The sequence below is a fragment of the Tachypleus tridentatus genome, chromosome 8 (assembly GCF_004210375.1).
Source record: "Tachypleus tridentatus isolate NWPU-2018 chromosome 8, ASM421037v1, whole genome shotgun sequence".
In the NCBI taxonomy this organism is placed as follows: Eukaryota; Metazoa; Arthropoda; class Merostomata; order Xiphosura; family Limulidae; genus Tachypleus; species Tachypleus tridentatus.
Genome location: NC_134832.1, coordinates 120,403,270 through 120,421,699, shown reverse-complemented (window position 1 = coordinate 120,421,699; position 18,430 = coordinate 120,403,270). Strand labels below are relative to the sequence as shown.

The 18,430-nt window shown below is 34.5% G+C and overlaps 1 long non-coding RNA gene across 1 annotated transcript; it reads right to left on the bottom strand.

The window, feature by feature from the left end:
- Window positions 1-503: 503 nt before the first annotated feature.
- On the bottom strand, window positions 504-18,268 carry LOC143224268 (uncharacterized). The gene is made up of 2 exons (XR_013013301.1): window positions 17,892-18,268; window positions 504-2,679 (listed from the first exon to the last, which is right to left on the bottom strand). It is a non-coding gene; the product is annotated as an uncharacterized LOC143224268 (long non-coding RNA).
- Window positions 18,269-18,430: the final 162 nt, after the last annotated feature.

Sequence of the window (18,430 nt, the reverse complement as noted above, 5' to 3'; positions counted from 1 at the left end):
AGAAATATGAGGCCTTGCAATATTAGCAATAGTCTTATTGACTATTTTAACAATGCTTTGAAGTGATATGTTGTGGACATGTTTAATAGCCAAAAGGTGCTGATCCAATTTAGTTAACTTCTACTACAGACTATTCTGTGAAACTTAAGTCTGTACCATTTGCAAATTACGGGGTTGAGCTAAAAGCATAGTTACTGAAACTGACAGAGAAGGCCTAGTTATCTTATAGACAAGTCAGTTGCTTAGATTCAATAATTTTATATCTTCAAGGTATCAAGAAGAAATATAACACTTTAAGATTACAGTTGATTCCGTGATATTGATTTTTTGTAACTAGTATATGTTCATAGTATTACAGTCTTCCAGAACAAATAAAACCTAATTTTCAGACCTCTTAGTTACTTTAGCCTTGAGGTAAACAATTATTTCCATTTTTTTAAAATTCTCATATTAAAAAAACAACAACAACAACAACAACAGTGATAGTAGCAAGTCTAATGGTTTCTAATGCTAAAAACCAGGTTTTAATACCTATGCTAGGCATAACAGCATATTGTGCAGCTTTGTTCTTAAGCTAACACTGATCCTTAAAAGTAGGCAAATTTACGTGCTAAGGAAACACTGTTAAACATTCTTTATAACCTTCAAGTTGAGCACAAAGCAAAAGTACACTTCCAGTCATATAAATAATCAATGCTACAGGGATAAAGAAAAACCTAATATAAACTGTTTTTACACCATAATTAAGAATGATGAAAAACATAAATTGATATCCATGTTCTTTATGAATATTCTTACAGCTTGAATTAAAATTTTTGCAAACTTTCTGTAACTATAATGAGCTATGGGTAATTAATTTTAATTAATGCCTTCGTTTATTGTTTTGACTTGTAAGAGAATTGGAAAAGATTTTTGAATTTTTAAAAATTCCAACTACGGAAGAGAATAGTATCAACAGATGTGCTAAATTTCTTGTTGATATTAACCTTAATGGTGATGTGGAAACGAGCTGGAAACTAAACTTTTGATCATTAAGTACAGTCAATTAAGAAAAGTTGTTAACGAATTTATCTCGAGAGTGAAGATTCCAGGGATGGGACTTTGAATTTCAATTTTGTTCTGGATATTTGTGAAATCCTTGGAATAAAAAAAAAAGACAAAACAACAGCCTTTCATCCATCTTAGAAATATTGGAGAGGTGGGAAAGCTAGCAGCAAAAGCATCATCAACTACCAGAAGGTTCGGCATGGCCAGGTGGGTTAAGGCGTTCGACACGTAATCTTATGGTCGCGGATTCGAATCCCTGTCGCACTAAACATGTTTGTCCTTTCAGCCGTGGGAGCATTATAATGTGGCGGTTAATCCCACTATTCGTTGGTAAAAGTGTAGCCCAAGAGTTGGTGGTGGGTGATGATAACTAGTTGCCTTCCCTCTAGTCTTACACTGCTAAATTAGGGACGGCTGGCGCAGATAGCCCTCCAGTAGCTTTGCAAACAAACAAACAACTACCAGATGGCACTATCTGTCTGCTTCTAGAGGGCAACACCCTCTGGTAGAGTTTCTATAAAAGTCATAAAATTATGTTTAAGAAAACAATGAATATGCAAGAATCCTAACTGGACATTTTTATAAAAATACAAAATTTTCTCAAAAAGAAGAGAGCGTATATAAAGGGGGTGGACAGAAGATGCCCTTCCCTGAAAATTTTAATTTATATTTTTTACTACATAACAGAAAAATATTTACAGCTACATGTTTTTAGAACGAACTCTTTGAGATCTGTTCAAATATCTCAAACCCCAACTCTAAAACTGGCTTTTTATATAAATATCAGAACTTTTCATGAATTTAGTTTCATTTTCTCACTAAAAAGTGTTGTATACCTGCTGTAGTTTCCTAGGTCTTCTTACTCCAATTAACATACAAAACGATAAAAAAGTTTCCAATAATAACGTAACATGTAACGACTCCTCGTGGTTGTTTTATTAAATGAATAAAACAACCATCTGCCTATATCTAATCCTGATTTTGACGTTGATTTTGACCACGTCTAAAAGTTCGAAGGCTTAATCACCTTCCTGGAAAATTAAAATTGTAGCAGCGACTTCTATCCTGTCAAATATTAAACGTATGCTTTCTAGTTCTACCACTCTCACCATTAAAAACGAAACAGGACCATCAGTTCTTTCTATTTCATTTATAATTTACAACATCATAACCATATCCCGTCTAATCCATCTGTTTTCAAGATAAAGTAATAATTTCAAGAAAAAAGGCTTTGTCTTTGTGATGCGGTCTGTACAAAGAAATATTTTATACTGACGTATGTTGGTATTTGTGTAAGTACAACCCCAAATTCTATTTTTTTCCCCACTAGTAACAACCTGACTGGAAGATTTAACAGACCGATAGACAAAAACATCTAGATTATTTTTCTTCCATAACACAATTGAGTTTGTTTCTTCCAAACTGTAATTATAATTAAGGTAGATTACTTGCCTAATCGTACTCACGACGTAATTGAATGTCATCTACATTAACTCAGTTTATGAAACGATCCAAATTTCTTTGTAAAAGAACAGTTGTCCCCAGGTGGGCAACGGTAACTCTTCAGAATACTAAAATCAGGAGGTCGATTCCCCTTTGTGGACACTGCAGGTAGCCCGATGTGGGTTTTCTCTACGAAAACATACAAAAATAACTTTATAACAGCCCACTATATCAAAAACTATAATACCGTCATGAAACTGGACTCTTTAATATGTATCAAAAAGTAAAAGGGTTCTATTGTAACTTTCTGTGAGACTATCTAGTTTCACTTATTCCATTAAATCCCTTTTCTTCCTGTCCTCCAACCATATTTTAGTTAACTTATCCAATACACACACACAAATATTTTTTTCTTTACTAGTTTTCACGTAAAACTTTGACATAGATCTTCTGAAGATGCAGATATACCAGATTCGCACATTTACTCTAATTAGCTTAGTCAGCGACATCTTTAAAGAACGTCAAAAGAATCAAAGAGATGAGATATTCCTTGTGTGAAACCATGATAACTTTTCAACAAAAGCGACAACTTTGATATGGCAGGTGGCTGCCTTCAAAGCATTTGTAATTAGTCTCTCGTAATAGAGTATGAATATCTGGATAAATTTTGTAAACACCGTCAAAAATAGGTATAGCATTAGCAAGCTTCCAGTCTACAACTAGCAGATTCCTACTTGTATATAAATATATATCACAAGAAACACTACTGTAAAGTTTAAATATCAATAGTACTTTCAAAGATATTGATGAAATAACAGTATTAAACATACCAAAGTTTCTTGGCATAGTTAATCGTATCTACCCGAGAGATGTAATAAATTTAAAAAAGTTCACTATATATATAAGCGCAGTACACTCTTACGGTTTAGCATTTTATTAATCAAACATTTTATATCGGGGTTTTGAAACACGACATAATATTTTAACTTCAAAAGTATTTTCCACTTTCCAACACAAAAATTCAAAAGAAAATATGCTGTAGTATTTGTCTGTTGCAACAGACTGAGTTTCCTAGAGTTAGATGTAATTTAGAAGATTTTATAGAAAAATAGGACTCTAAGATGTAATTTTTAAAAGAAACACTTTCAATCAAAAGTTTACGTTATTAAAAAATTTGACAAGTACAGTTCATTTTTAACTAAAATGTATAATGTAGACAATTTCTCCACTTTTCATAATATCGTCTGTAAAGGTACTATGAAAGATTATTTTATAAATTAATCGTTAAGAGTTGTACAGAATTTTCTGTATCATAATCTTACACAATCTATCATAAACTTAAGTATTCAATTGTTCACACTTACCATTTTATTCAATACTAACACAAGTTACGCTGAATTAATTGTTTTCATAGTAGATTATCATCATTTCTTATATTATGTAAATCACATAATTAGAATTGTCAATAGCAAATTTTAATAACTTTTTCATTCAAACGTATGGGCCCGGCATGGCTAAGCTTGTTAAGACGTGCGACTCGTAATCTGAGGGTAGCGGGTTCGCATCCCCGTCGCGCCAAACATGCTCGCCCTTTCAGCCGTGGAGGCGTTATAATGTACGGTCAATCCCACTATTCGTTGGTAAAAGAGTAGTCCAAGAGTTGGCGGTGGGTGGTGATGACTAGCTGCCTTCCCTCTAGTCTTACACTGCTAAATTAGGGATGGCTAGCACAGATAGTTCTCATGTAGCTTTGTGCGAAATTCAAAAACAAACAAACAAAATTCAAGACGTATATACTCTAATACAAACATAACCTCTTAAGCTTTCACTCTTACTATTTTATTCAAGTTTACCAAAAGTTACGTTAGACCAGTCGTTTTATACGGTGTAGTAACTGATTCAGTGTAAATCATATAATTACACCGATATTTAACAACCTTGACATCAAAAATAAATAAAATGTAATCATTGTAAAAACAAATGTTACTGATACCAAATTAGCTTCTCACTGTTGGTGACAACTGTTTCCATCTTTCGGTTAAAACGTCGAACATTCAGGAAAAGCTTAAACTCACGACAGACCATTTCTCTCTTTGAAATGCCTGCTATTACCCCTTTCACATAAAAAAAAAAGTATAAGAAGCTTCAACTGAACTACCAATCACTACATACAGTCATTTTCTTTCTGTTGAAGTCCTATTGTTGTTTTAGTAAACGGAAAATATCTTGAGTGATGTTTTGTTTGTTTCCGATATTCATATTTGTAAAAGAAACGTCACAAAGTGTCATCTACGACAGCCGTTCCTAACCAACACCATTATTTGACAATTTTCTGATTGTTTCCTCGTTTATAACTGGCAAACCATTTGATCTATTGTCATAAAACCTGCAATATACAGGAATTGCCCATGGGAAAGGAGGTATTTGAATATGGACTTCCTCCATATCACCCCCGGCGGCCTTATGCTGCTCCCATACGTTGAACAGGTTATTTCAGCTAATTTTGAACTAAAATACAAGCAAGAAGGTAGAGTCAACAGCACTTATAACAATTTCGTGAAGAATAGTGGTATTTGACAGATGATCTTATAACGCACCAACGGCCTTAAACTGGTCTCTTCCTCCCCGAATAAAGAGCCAACAGTACGTGGGATGTGTGAAGCTGAGCTTTAAACAGAAATATCACATCATCAACTGCGGTTTTTATTCTGATGCTTATTAGTGGCCCATAAATGTAATAATTCTAATTTCCTTTCCAAATCTTTCAAAATCCAAATTAGTTTGTTTGCTCCATTATATAAAGCTTACATCAGAAGTAGAAGAACTCGACGTGTAGTATAGTTAATAAACAATGCGACGTGCCTCAAATATACAGAACTTGTGCTTGTAAATAAGATTTATTTTAATATGTTAAGCTGCATTTAGTTATAAATTAACATTTTACCCTTGAAAAAATTATCACCATGAGAAAAAGTTTCTTTTCCACAAAAAATACAATTTAATATTTATGTTCAAATTTCTGAGAAGAGATTGCGATTTATAAACTCCTCTGTATGTTGACTTTATATGTGTTAGAAATTTCGTGCAAGGCTCCGAAAAAGGGGAAGCTGCATAAAGTCGTTTCACATTTTCAGTTGATAAACTAATGGAAAGAGGGCTAGTTAACAATACCACCAGTTCTTAGGATACTCTTGTCTTACCGAGTGGTAAGATTTTATCGTCACTCTTAGGAGACATTACATTTTCAAAGTGCGAAGCGTATTTATGCAGCAATGGTGCCCAAACTATGGACTCCTCAAGGACACCTATCAGTAAACCACGCCTGGACTGATTAATGAAGTAATAAGGTGCTAAAGAAATAAAGGAACTTTTTGATCATTTTGAGTAAAATGCTTGTGTTCCTACAAGATATTTTGTGAATTATTTGTTTTCATTCGTAAGATTTTTCTTCCAATCGCTTCAGTAAAAAATTAGCACTAAATCACCCATGTATTTCTATGTTAAATAATTAAATATATCATAAGTATATATATTATTCATATTTATAAGAAATGCACAATTAAGTTTGTTGCCTTAATAAAAACGTCACACACGTAAATAATGCTCTAAAATAAAACGACATTTATACATGCAATTCATAAAAATGAAAGACTTTTAGTGGCTCAGCGGTAAGTCTCCGGGCCTGTAACTCTAAAATTCCGGGTTTGATACTCGCGCTAGGTAAATCAAAATACAACTTATTATGTAGTTTCTGATTAATAAGAAAAAATGTATAACAAATACAGCGCACTTGTAAGTCTGAATATACCAAATAAATATGTATATGTAGTTTAAGGAATGGCAGATACAATACAATGAAGTGCATATGTTATTCTGATATTACTTATTAAATCGAGTATCACATATTTAGACTTAATGATACGAAATAATGCATCACACTCATAACAGAAATATGGTGGTAACACGTAACACATCACAAGTGTAATATGGATCTAGTTATACAAAGCCACACGTGTAATGTAATACATAGTAGCACGTCATAATGAAATATAGAACTAGTTATACAAAGTATAGTTCACACGTGTATGTACATCAAGTGATACAAAGTAACATGTCATACATGTAATGTAGAACTAGTTATACAAGGTACAATTCACACGTGTAATGTACATAAAGCGATAGATAGTAACACGTATGTTCATCTAATAGTATCAAATAAAACGACACGTCTTTATTTAGTATTAACATATAGCAAAGCTTTTTATTTATTCAATTTTATCGGTTTACTCTAAAATTATTGCCTTGTTTTTAAACTGCCCCTTATCGGTGGGGTCCACGTGTTATACCAAAGAATAGTTTTTATTTTGCCTGTTCGGATCTCGCTCATTGAAGAGAACTGCTGAAAAAAAGCGTAAATTCGTTCATTTTCTACCTACAATATATTTATAATTCCACAAATAAGCCTGTAGGATTGTCTGTATTATTAAAATAATGTGTTCATATTTTGTCTCTATGACTCATGTGTTACTAGGAAACCTTAGCGAACAGAGTCACTGACTCACAAACAATTTGCTCCATAAATAATTTCGAAAAATATATTTAAAAAACAAGTGGCGTCCATGTGAACTCCATAGATAATTCTGTGGTTAATTAGAAGCTCACACATTTAAATGAATGGACGAATGTTAAAAACGAGTTGTTTAACTTATGTTCAACCCCGTAAAACTTAACATAATTTCACACTTTATGAAATGTGAACTTTGAAACGAAACTTTCACAACTATATTGAACCGACTGATCCAGTTTCTTTGGAATATTACTTAATTTGACTAATTATTTAAAAAAATGAAAGTAAACAAAAGTTACATCCAACTAAAACACTTAAACAGTAACACATTTTGTAGAGTTCTATTTGAAAGCACATTAGTGAATAAACGACGTTTAGATTATCCTGTTATGTAGATGAACACAGTGTTTGCACATCTTGTCTAGTTACACGTAGGTTCTCCGTGAAACCAATCTGAAAATTATAAATTATACAGTGCCATGTATTTCTACGTTCAGACAAAGTGTGTATGTGTGTTTAGTACTATTTAATCAGGTACGAGTAAGATGTCCATCAGTGACACAGTGATAAGTTTAAGGATTAACAACACTAAAATCTGAGGATTACTCGTGATGCACCCATCAGTTTAGTGTGACTTTGCTCTGAAATAACCGACCAATGAGTAAGATATGTATAATCTTACCCAGTCAGTTATAAGATTTGTCTAACCTCACACAACCAGGTGTAATATATGTCTAACCTCAAGGTGTAAGACACATCTAATCTAACACACAATCAGTTGTCAAGACACTATCAGTGCGAATTATAGTATTAAGACAGCAGGCATTATTGGAAGCACAATCAATATTTTATGTAATTTGTTAGCAGACACAATGTTACCTACTTTTTTTTATTGGGTGTATTTCGGCATGGGTATAATATTATTAGCATGACATATAAGTTTTAGCAGTTAGAGTTTTAGTGAGCTATAAAATAAAATATACAGTATTGTAAAAGCAAAAACTAAGTTTCAACATCACCACTAAATTCCAGTGAACGTTGTTACTTAAATACAGTTTAATGTGTAATGTTCGCAGACAAAACAAACCAACGTTCACAAAATTCTCTTTTAAATATCGTAAAATATTACCTCATTTGTCGTCTCCCTTGAGCTGTGCGATTGTCTTTTACTAATAGCAAGTTAAACCACTAAATATGCAATCAGTTGAGCAATATTTTATTTTAAATTTGTTTTAATTCATCTTTTAGAGCAAAGAAGAGAATGGAATGTAGAACACAGGGCTGAATATGTTCTATTAAAAAATTTTAAATATATAAATCAAAAAGTCACGTGCCAATCACAGCTGACAAAAAAACAGTGGTGGAACGGAATGTATAAACACTACTAAGTTGCGACATTGTATGGAGTGATGCAACCTAAAAACGTACTGCTTTTATGTATGGTTTGTATCAGCCATTTACAATGCAAAACAGTCATACAATTTGATCATAAAGATGTGTTTAAATCGGGAATTTAGAATTTTTAAGAGAGAGATATCAAATATCCCTTGTTCTTAATGCAATTAGAAAACAAAGGAATGGGGTACAACGTGTGCTGCAGGACCTTCCAGAAAGAGACTGGAACAAGTTGCAACCCAGGTGTGGGAAATAAAGTGGGTCGTTTATATACTAATTAAAGAAACGTAAAATTAAAGAAGCCTTACTTATACAACAACTCAAACCCAAAATAAACCAATACAAAGAAACACCTTTACACCTATATTAATAAATATAATCAAACATCTAAGCACGCCCTCTACATTCCCACACTCAGTTACACAACCCCCTTTAAACATGTGGTCAGCTATTGGTCAGTTACCTCTTTCTTTCTTTGTGAACCTGACGATGACCAGAGAAGGTCGAAACGTTGTTAGCTCCTCTACATAAAAATTTTCTCAACCCAAACCAGCCATTTTTACATATATAAAAATCAGTAGAAAAAAAAAGTTATCCACGTGCCCAAGACAACAGTAATTAACACGATCGAAAAGGATTTCCATACTGGAAAAGCGGCACAAGCACGTTTACACAAGATGATTTTACGACGTATCTGTTAATCATTCGCATACCTCAAGCAACTGAAAACTAAAATAGTTTTCGTGCTATTCCATATGAAGACATATCTACCAAGTAGACCGACGCAGCGCTTGTGGATTTCTTTTAATTGAACAATTGAAATGGATGCTGGGAAACTATCTTCGTTTTCGTAAACTAGATGGATTATGGAGATCTGAAGGAAGAGATTTTGTGTGTTGAATATTACAGTCTTAAGGCGAATCGTTTTGCAGTGTCATCTACGTACGGTCATTGAATAGAACATCACTGGACATGACGACATGAGCCGTATCGGTGTAGTGAGGCTTCAAAATAGTTTTAACATAACGTACTCAACTCCTATATATATATTTTCAGATTTACATAGTGTTTAAGAAAACCGTATTGTTACCATGATATTACACATAACTTGGAACTATTTATATTTTTAAGCCTTATGCGATAGAAATTAATGTGTTAGGTCAGTACCTCGCACTGACACAGCGGATATGTCTACGGACTTACAACTCTAGATTCCGGATTTCGATACCCGTGCTGGGCAGAACACAGATAACCCATCGTGTATCTTTGTGCTTAACATCAAACTATTAAGCCTAGATTATTTTATTTTCCATTTTACTATCCCGCCGCGTTCAAAATTTTGATTTCGAATAAACAAAATTGCATTTCCAGATGGTTAAGGCACTCGACTCGTAATCTGAGGGTCGCAGGTTCGAATCCCCTTCACACCAAATATGCTCGTCCTTTCAGTCATGGGGTCATGTAACGTTACGGTCATTCCCACTATTTGTTGATAAAAGAGTAACCCAAGAGTTGGCGGTGGGTGGTGATGACTAGCTGCTTTCCATCTAGTCTTACACTGCTAAATTAAGGACGGCTAACGCAGATAGCTCTCGTGTAGCTTTGCGCGAAATTAAAAAAAAACGATTTGAGTTTTCACGTTCTACAGGATAAAAAAATCTTATTTCTATTTTTTTTTAAAATTCTGAGGCGACATATTGCTTGTGAGAAAAAAAGAAAAGATTGTTTTGTTTGTTTTTTTGAATTTTGCACAAAGCTACTCGAGGGCTATCTGTGCTAATTTAGTAGAGTAAGACTAGAGGGAAGGCAGCTAGTCATCACCACCCACCGCCAACTCTTGGGCTACTCTTTTACCAACGAATAGTGGGATTGACCGTCACATTATAACGCCTCCACGACTGAAATGGCGAGCATGTTTGGCGCGACGGGGATGCGAACTTCCGACCTCAGATTACGAGTCGCACGCCTTAACACGCTTGGCCATGCCGGGCCTGAAAAGAAAAGAAAGCATTATTACAGTAAATTGATTATCGTTGGGTCAACACATGCAGCGTAATACTTCGAGGACTTCGTGTTATTTTTTCACATAAACGTGCACCACAATTTTTGGGTGCATATTTTCACGATGGCTGTTCGCAAATCAAACAATAACAAAAACGATCAATTACAGTATTTTTCGCTGGTCGGAGTTGATGAAACTGTTGTGCGTCTCATGAGCCACGTGCGAAATAGCGGTACGGATCTAGGTTTGTTTTTTTGAATTTCGCGCAAAGCTACACAAGGGCTATCTGCGCTAGCCGTCCCTAATTTAGTAGTGGAAGACTAGAGGGAATGCAGCTAGTCATCACCACCCACCGCCAACTCTTGGGCTACTCTTTTACCAACGAATGATGAGATTGACCTTCACATTATAACGCCTCCACGGTTGAAAAAGGAGAGCATGTTTGATGCGATGGGAATTCGAACACGCGACCCTCAGATTACGAGTCGAATGCCTTAACTCACTTGACCTTGCCGGGCCACTGGATCGAGGTAATTATAAAGAAATACATATATAGTATAAGACATTCAAGACAAAAATTTGAGTTTAGTTGTCCATGTTTTCATTGGTGCACAGTCTCAGTGCTTTCAATGTTGTGATTTCTACTTTATTATTAAGTTCAGAAAACCAAGGTACGTACGTTCCATCGTGTGCAATTTGTTTTAAACTTTCAAGTAGAATATTTTCCCCCATGTTTAAATTTAGGAAGTTTATATAACTTTCTAAATCTCTTCTTCTATTTTAAATTTTATGTCTCATAAACCAACATCATTTTATCTTTCCTTTTAAAGCCACGTAAGGTATCATCAACAAGAAACTGATGGAAACATAACTGTTTCAATGAGCCTTGTCATGATAAGGAACAATGTTGCTAATATTGAAATCTATTTTTTCAAACACAGAACAATTATTTGCTCTTAATTACAATAGTTGTTTCAAAGTTTCTAAAGTATTTTCAGAGCTTCATGGCTGTCAGTTATGCTCATTGCAATTTCAATGACGTTTTTTCATCTGCGCTTCAATATCTACATTTATATGTCAAAGCTACATACATTATTACTAGGGTTTGCTTTAATTTATTTCTAACTTCGTAAGAGTTGTACAGGAAGTGTGTTTTTCATGTTCTGTGTAACGTTTTAAGATCCAAGCTAACTGTTTATGTAATCCATAACTGAAGCAGAACTTGGTAGGATTAGTGTTATTGAGAAAGGTTCTCCATATAACTGTGGTATTTTTGCACCTTTATTTTTAAAAGTGAATGAAGAACGATATTGATCAAATTTAGGTGGAACTACAGAAAGAACCTTTTTTTTTCTTGTACAAAATTGTTTTTTACAAAAATATATTGGTTTAATTTGAAATATTTATGTTTGCTGAGTTTTGTAATCTTTATACACAGAAAAGCACTGCAAACAAATATGTTGAAAACTGGTGAAACTTGTAATGCAGTATATGTACTTATTTTTAAGACTGCATTTTTCTGCTTAAAACAAATATGTTATTGCTGTGACTAAGTAAATGTGAATTTGACTTAATTCAAGCCATTTCAATCCTCTGTAAAGACATCGCAATTGGAATGTGTCCTGTGACTGTAAGTTTTGATTTTCTAACAGTTTGCCTGTCTTATAATTTTGTTTGAGATACAACTAATTTTGAAAGTGAAACACTTCTGTGCCTGCCTACTATTTTTTGTTATTTCGAAGATGCATCAAGGTAAAATGATATGCGAATTTAATCTAGTATAAAATAAATATTAATGTAACCACTTTATGTACTTACTTAAAATCTAATAAATCAAACTGGATTCATTGAATGTTATTGATTTTTCATTCAGGATTGCAGAATGTTTAATTAAAGTTGTAATTGCCAGTGATTTATATGTTCAGTTAGTTTGGTGTATAAGATATCTCCGGCCCGGCATGGCCAGGTGGATTGAGGAGTTCGACTCGTAACCTGAGGGTCGCGGGTTCGAATCCCGTTCGCACCAAACATGCTCGCCCTTTCAGTCGTGTGGGCGTTATAATGTGACAGTCAATTCCACTATTCGTTGGTAAAAGAGTAGCCCAAGAGTTGGCGGTGGGTGGTGATGACTAGCTGCCTTCCCTCTAGTCTTACACTACTAAATTAGGGACGGCTAGCGCAGATAGCCCTCGTGTAGCTTTGCGCCAAATTCAAAAAACAACCAAAGAATAACATCATACTTTAAAATACAGAAAATTCAAGTATTAAATTGAAGGTTAGACCTTTCAAGTACGTGTAATTCTAACTCAACTATTCGAGTGTCGTTTCTCCTCAACCATAATTTCTAGTAAATATTGAAGTTAGAAACTATCGTTACAAACTATCGTTATCTCATATAAATTATGTTCAAGCATTAAAATTTTAAAATGTCAATATACATATAATTGTATCCCAAAGATGCATCGATATGTTTTATTTGTTTCTCATAAGATACAAAGCAACACAATGACTATCTCCAAACCAATGTTTAGCGTAATAAGTCTACTGACTTACTGCTGTACCATGGGGGAAAAGGTGCAAAATATATAAAAGGATAAGAGTAACAAATAAAAGACATTGAAGCATGTGCGGTAACCTAAATAAAAAATGTGTAATATATACCATTCTGTTGGCGACCATTTTTCCATACCAAAAGAGATTTTATTTCACGTGTGTCATAAGAAATTTACAGTTTTAACGTGAACAACCCCTTCTAACACTCGGGTTGAATTACTGGGTCAGAAAATTACCAGGCTTAGATACAGCCATTCCTAATTTTGAACTATTGACCAGAAAAAATGCAGACGACAAACAATTCCTCAACCACAAACTTTTGTCCAGCACTTTGAACTGATCATCACTTTTATATTGCATCCATAGCTGAAAGTGCAGATGGTGCTCAGCAGTAGAACGTTTTGAACCAGTGCCTTTCGGTCCTGTATCCATCTTGTTCCATTAGTAACATATTTGTTACTGCAATTAACAGTCTGCAACTGTTTCCTCTTGTAGTTCTCATTCACGCCATCATACGTGCCACTGTGGTTTATTTGCCAGATTTTCCACGGGTATAAACGGGCCTGTCAATGGCAGTGCAGAACATTTAGCCAACATGCAACTGAGAAGTATGCAGAGGTGTGAACTAACGAAATATTATAACACCAAAAGCATGTTTTGGTTTGACGGGGACTCGAACATCCAATCCTCACATTACGAATTTATATATTTTTTTTTTAAATCTGGTTCTTAGACGATGTCTGTGGGACTTCTGTTGCAACACTAGTAGGGTGAGATCACATCATCAAATATTTTCTTCTCTTTCTTTCAAACCGATCACTTTACCGAAATGATAACAAAACTAGATCTTTGGCAGACTCACATAATCATTTAATCCAGATGGACAGGACTGGGACAGAGGAGTTTGATAGTTGATCTAGACCATCCTATAGACTGTACATAATTCTCTAAAAAATGTTACTAATGTCCACTAATGGCATGGAAATCACCTTAATCTACAGATTATTCTCTTATTTTTCTACTTTTCACTACAGATGTACAGCTGATGGTCTGGTAACTAATAAACCACTAATGAGCGAGATATAGCGTGTGTAAGTGTAACCCACTTTTCCTGACACTTGATCAAGGCGATGAAATATTTCCAGAGAGGTAAGGAAGGTTCTGAGAAGAATACTTATGTGGTTCACGCAGGTTACATATTACGTAGTTAGACTAAGTTCACTGCCATACGTCTCATCCTCAGGCGATGAGATGGCCCTCAGAATCTGTACAGCAGGAGAACATCCAAACTAATATATTCATTAAGGGCTTGAGATAAGGTCAATGACAATACAATGCAAGGCAGTTACCTCTAATAAAACGAACTCCTAAAAGTAAGAAAGTGGTAGACGACCATCCAACAGAAGTTGCTTTTATAAGTAATAAAAAGATCTGCAAGCTACGGATTGTGGATCTGCTATTTGAAATTTGACCAAACAAAAGAAACACCCAAACTAGTTAAACTCCCAGGGTCCATGGGATCAATGGGTGTCTCCACAGGTGAGGATGCAGCTCCAGCCCAGAAATTATCCATATTCAGCCCATAGCCTCCTAAAGTGGTTGCATCTTTGGCAGGTCCAGCCCAGAATGGATTTCATAGTCAGCTCACAGCCTATTTTAGTGGTTATGTGTTTGGTAATCGCAGTTCACAATTGATCTTTTGTATGTTTGGACACTTGTAGAATGACTAGCCTGAGCCAGCATCTACTAGAAATGGATACGAAACTACTGCTGTGTCTGCCTTCTTTAAGCTGTGAAAGCCTTGGTTGGACACAAATGCAATTCCTTAAGTAAACTCAACTTCACTGACTCTGTGAATGAAGCCTGATAAGCGTTTGTGTAACTGCCAATTAGACAAGGCTTAAATAGTCTGCAGTTGGATTTATATTAAATATTCCTGACATTCGTATACAAAGGGCAAACATTAGTCATGTTTGTAGTGAAAAAGTGTAACTGTGTGTGGGCGTTAGTAATCAGTTTTCAAACCACCCACTTATTCATACACAACCATAAAAATATCCCCACTATGACTATTCGTCATTTTAACTCAACAGTAGAAGGTTTTAACATTTCCTTGAAATTAGCATAACTACTAGAAAGAAGTATTAAAAGAAACAAAAGTGTATGATTTAAAGCTGTCTTAAGCTATTCTAGGTTTGAGAAACATAGAAAGAATAACTGGTATACAATTATCGTTTAGAATAGCAAAACACAGCTATATTTGCTAAAATAATTTGACTTGTTTTAATGCTCTCAAGTTACTTATAACATATCATAAGAAATACATACTATTCACTTTAAAAATTTTTTAACTTATAGTGCCTAAATTGGCAATGTTTTTTTCTTCAACTGTGTATTAAATATGTTTTTAATGTGTATAAAAAGTAAAATGTTACAGAGGAACAGAGTAACACAAGACTTGATAAAATGTGAAGGGGTCATTCCATGTTAAATCATACAGGGAGCTGCAGGTGACCCCCACAGAATGACTTGAAAAATTCATATGTGCTCACCTACCCATATAATGACAAATTGCCAAAGATTAGATCAATATCTCTAATAGTTTCTGATTTACAGCCCTGTAAAAGTTAGTTAATGTTTTTTTTATTTTTGGCAAATTCATTTTCGGGCAACTTTGGCTGCTTAAAGTTGCAAGAGTAATGGTGGTAGAAGGCTGAAATTTGCTACACTGACTGAATTAATCTCACAGAATTCAAAAATGGTCTCAAAACAAGTTTATCTCTCTTAGGATTTGCATAGTGATGCAGTCAAATACCTGAAAACCCAAAACCCAATTTTAAGTGACTCTGATATGTACCATTGGGCAAAGGACCACATTCAGGGCATTCAATTCTTTCTTGTCAATCAGGAATCAGTCCTGCAGAATTGTGTAAAGTTTGATCTACTTGATCACTATAAAAAATGCAAAACTGTGGCAGGTATTAGGTCACATCATAGCTTTATTCCCCACTCTACCAACAAATTGTATATGAGAAGGCTATCAGATGATGATGTGTACACAGTTGTAACTGTTGGTAGTAACAGTGAAAGTGATGCTGCAGCAGCTCAAATAGGGTCTAATGATAGCAATGATAATTATCAGCCAGGGTAATATGTGGCATGCATATATGATCATGAATGGTATGTGGGAAACGTAAAAGATAGATCAGATGAACATTCCAATGTGTTGGTGTCAATTATGAAGAAATCAAGAAACAAATTGTTCTTATGGCCTGCAAGGTCATGTAAAGATGAAAGGTGGATTCCTTTCCAACATATTCTTTGTCTGATAAGTGCACCTACCGTGCAAGGCAGTAGTCCTCGCCACTATGTTCTAAGTCACAGTGATCTCAACATAATTAAATTCAAATTTCAGAAATTTATTCAAGTTGTCTGAACAAAGCAATGTTTATTTGATGTTGTTAAGGCTAATTTATCACCAAAGCAGTTTTTTGAAACATTCCATTGTAACGATTATTGCAGTTTGGTGTGACTATAATCTTTCTCAGTTATCCCCTGTTGTCGCACTGTGCTTTTTGTGTCTGATTTACCTTTGTATTTATTATATTACGAATGTTAAACTCAGCCATATCTGCATAACTGTAATGCATACACAATATATTTGCATTGCCATGTGATCCAACTAGTTACGTCAATAAACTTGTTCAGAAATGAATTAATTCTTTCTTGTTTCTTACAACTTCATTATTTAACATTGTGAAAGGCTGGTTAGAATATTTCAGTGGGATTCATAAAATTCTGACAGGTATTTTTCAAAATTGTATGGATATATGTGCACACAGTAACACGCCTAAACTAAATTTTGTTTTAAATAAAAAATGTATGGCCAGATGATAATTTAAAAAAAAATTATAACTCGCAAAGTAGGTTGAACACCATCCTGATTTTTTTTTCAGATCATATTCAGAGATGTAAGAATATATGGTAAAAATCTGAAAAGGCTGAATAACTGGTGACATGGTCAAACTGTGGCCTGAAGTAGGGCTATTTTTAGCTAAATCATAAAAAGTTGCATGCAACTGCATTTTTTTACAGGAGATCTAATAGACTTTTAATCACAACAATTGCGGATTTATCAACTGATATGCTATAGGAAATTAGAAAAACAAAATCAGCTTTGTACCATATTAAGTCTTAGAGCTATGGCTCATTACATAAACCGATGTTTTTTGCAATTTTGGGTTTTCAGGTGATTTTACTTCATCACTATGCAAATTCTGAGAAAGATAAACTTGGTTTGAGATCATTTTAAATTCTGTGAAATTAATTCAGTCAGTGTAGCAAATTTCAGCCTTCTACCACCATTACTCTTGCAGCTTTAAGCAGCCAAAGTTGCCCGAAAATGAATTTGCCAAAAATAAAAAAAATTAACTAAATTTTACAGGGCTGTAAATCAGAAACTATTAGAGATATTGATCTAATCTTTGACAAGTTTTCATTATATGGGTAGATGAGCACATGTGCATTTTTTCAATGCATTCTGTGGGGTCACCTGCAGCTCCCTGGATGATTTGACATGGAATGACCCTATTCTAACTAAACCCTTACTGTAAGAAGAGGATGGGGCATGTCTGCAGCCTACCCCAGTCAAAACATTTTCATTACTTACCATACTTACCTAAGTTATTGTTTTCCATGTATCTTGTTTTGTGGTATTCCTTCGTTGCAGTTTCATCTGGGTTTCCTGCTGTGTGTTGATAGGGGTTTAACACATTTGGGGAACACAATACACAACTTAAAGTGTAGAGTCAAAGTCACCATTATTATGATCTATGAGCTATTTGTCCAAGCATCTACACATGTGAAATATACAAATACACTCACCCCCAGGTTTGCACCCCCAGCGTTGGTTGGTCCACCACGATTCCCTTCTCCGCCATCCACTTGAAGCCAACATGTGTCGTTTGCTTCAAAATAGTGAATTTAGAATTTTAGATATATAAATCTGCCTTTCATTTACATTATTCTCAACTCTTCCATAGCCCATCTCCTGTTAAATTCTTCACTTGTTAATCATGTTTATCAATTTTTCACCTAATTCTTGTATTGGACTAGATACGTCTTATCACCACACTTTCCTGTACATTTTCGTATACAGCTTTAAATCTTGCAGACCATAAATGTTATTTAAATTCACTCACCAAAAAGGGGAAGGAGAATTTTTTTACTATTCTTCACAGATAATGGGATATTAAAGAGGACTGTGGTGTAACTAATCAAACCCGTGTGGAAAACTTCGGATAGCTTTTGCCAATATACTTTTACATGTGCGCAGTCATAGAAAGCACGTTTTGTTGTTTCTGTGCACTGGCAGTATGGACATTTGTTCAATTTTATAACTTTTTGTCTGCTTAATCTGTCTT